At 57.4% G+C, this 2,523-nt stretch overlaps 1 non-coding gene across 1 annotated transcript in view; it reads right to left on the bottom strand.

Moving 5' to 3' along the window:
- Window positions 1–1,464, bottom strand: part of LOC124592497 — a 1,910-nt gene extending 446 nt beyond the window's left edge. The window contains exon 1 of the ribosomal RNA XR_006977466.1: window positions 1–1,464. This exon is cut by the window's left edge and continues 446 nt beyond it. This is a non-coding gene — a ribosomal RNA (small subunit ribosomal RNA).
- Window positions 1,465–2,523: the final 1,059 nt, after the last annotated feature.

The raw sequence follows: 2,523 nt of genomic DNA, 5'->3' as shown, positions 1-2,523 counted from the left end.
GAAGGATGTCACGCGACTAGTTAGCAGGCTAGAGTCTCGTTCGTTATCGGAATTAACCAGACAAATCGCTCCACCAACTAAGAACGGCCATGCACCACCACCCACCGAATCAAGAAAGAGCTATCAATCTGTCAATCCTTCCGGTGTCCGGGCCTGGTGAGGTTTCCCGTGTTGAGTCAAATTAAGCCGCAGGCTCCACTCCTGGTGGTGCCCTTCCGTCAATTCCTTTAAGTTTCAGCTTTGCAACCATACTTCCCCCGGAACCCAAAAGCTTTGGTTTCCCGGAGGCTGCCCGCCGAGTCATCGGAGGAACTGCGGCGGATCGCTGGCTGGCATCGTTTATGGTTAGAACTAGGGCGGTATCTGATCGCCTTCGAACCTCTAACTTTCGTTCTTGATTAATGAAAACATACTTGGCAAATGCTTTCGCTTCTGTTCGTCTTGCGACGATCCAAGAATTTCACCTCTAACGTCGCAATACGAATGCCCCCGCCTGTCCCTATTAATCATTACCTCGGGTTCCGAAAACCAACAAAATAGAACCGAGGTCCTATTCCATTATTCCATGCACACAGTATTCAGGCGGGCTTGCCTGCTTTAAGCACTCTAATTTGTTCAAAGTAAACGTGCCGGCCCACCGAGACACTCACTCAAGAGCACCCTGGTAGGATTGCAACGGGGTCCGCCTCGGGACGCACGAGCACGCACGAGGCGCGTCGCACGCCTTCAGCTCGCCCCACCGGCAGGACGTCCCACGATACATGCCAGTTAAACACCGACGGGCGGTGAACCAACAGCGTGGGACACAAATCCAACTACGAGCTTTTTAACCGCAACAACTTTAATATACGCTATTGGAGCTGGAATTACCGCGGCTGCTGGCACCAGACTTGCCCTCCAATAGATACTCGTTAAAGGATTTAAAGTGTACTCATTCCGATTACGGGGCCTCGGATGAGTCCCGTATCGTTATTTTTCGTCACTACCTCCCCGTGCCGGGAGTGGGTAATTTGCGCGCCTGCTGCCTTCCTTGGATGTGGTAGCCGTTTCTCAGGCTCCCTCTCCGGAATCGAACCCTGATTCCCCGTTACCCGTTACAACCATGGTAGGCGCAGAACCTACCATCGACAGTTGATAAGGCAGACATTTGAAAGATGCGTCGCCGGTACGAGGACCGTGCGATCAGCCCAAAGTTATTCAGAGTCACCAAGGCAAACGGACCGGACGAGCCGACCGATTGGTTTTGATCTAATAAAAGCGTCCCTTCCATCTCTGGTCGGGACTCTGTTTGCATGTATTAGCTCTAGAATTACCACAGTTATCCAAGTAACGTGGGTACGATCTAAGGAACCATAACTGATTTAATGAGCCATTCGCGGTTTCACCTTAATGCGGCTTGTACTGAGACATGCATGGCTTAATCTTTGAGACAAGCATATGACTACTGGCAGGATCAACCAGGGAGCTGCGTCAACTAGAGCTGAGCAGCCGGCCGCCCGGGAGTGTGTCCCGGGGGCCCGCGCGAACACGCAAGCGTCCGCTCAATTATTCTGCAAACAGGAGGAGGCTGAGCTCCCCTGCACCATACACCTCGAAACCCTCTCAGGTCCCGGCGGCGCGCAGCGCCGTCCTAAGTACTTGGTCGGGTTCGAGAGAGGCGCAATCGCCCGGAGTTTGGCGAGTAGACGCTTTAGGTGCGACCACCCGTGCTCCCAACTGAGCTTGCCGCTGCCGACAGAGGCCCGGGAGCGTGCTGTCGTGGCATTGCCGGCGGGAGACAACACGCGCCACCTACGGTGACCGGCAGCTCCAACGCCAGCGCCACAGAAGGACAAAAGCCCCACTTGGGTGCCGAAGCGAACTCTCCCAGCACAGCGCACGCGCCAACACGTCCGCACAGCTGCGATACAAACCACCTGCGAGAACCGCAGAGGCGACCGAGCAGCAGACGGCGTCGCGGCGCCGAGCGCCGGGCGGCGGCGCATCCTCAGCGCACACAGTCCTCAATCGGACCAGCACACTGCAGATGTCCACCGCGCTTCGCACCGGGCCCGCGAGGACCTACTTTGGCCGCACGGCGCCGCGTGCAGGGTGCGCCGGCGCGCAGCTGCGCCGCCTGCCGCCTCCGTCGGCCGGCGCGCCTGCCACTGGCCGCCCCCACCAGCCGGCTGTAGCGCGTGCGCCCACGCACCGCACGGCCAACACGCCGGGAGGCCCCCCCTCACCGGCCGGGGACGGTCCCACCCAGCCACCGCCGCGTATCGCTTCACACCCACATGCCATTCACGTTCGTGGGCATGGTGGGTATCGCTGCAACAACCGGTTGGTAGCTCAACCGATCGTCGCCATCACTGATTCACCCCTAGCGAGAACAACCGCACCACAACGGTTTACCAGTTGTTCATTTGCGTAACGTCACCAGCAAACGTAGGCGTCCATCGCCATTTGCAAATTCAACGATTGTTGCATGCCTGTGTCAGGTGTCACGACACACTGTCTGCCCACATACACGCAACAACATGT

The sequence above is a fragment of the Schistocerca americana genome, unplaced genomic scaffold (genome assembly GCF_021461395.2).
Source record: "Schistocerca americana isolate TAMUIC-IGC-003095 unplaced genomic scaffold, iqSchAmer2.1 HiC_scaffold_929, whole genome shotgun sequence".
In the NCBI taxonomy this organism is placed as follows: Eukaryota; Metazoa; Arthropoda; class Insecta; order Orthoptera; family Acrididae; genus Schistocerca; species Schistocerca americana.
This window is presented reverse-complemented; position numbering and strand designations above follow the sequence as displayed.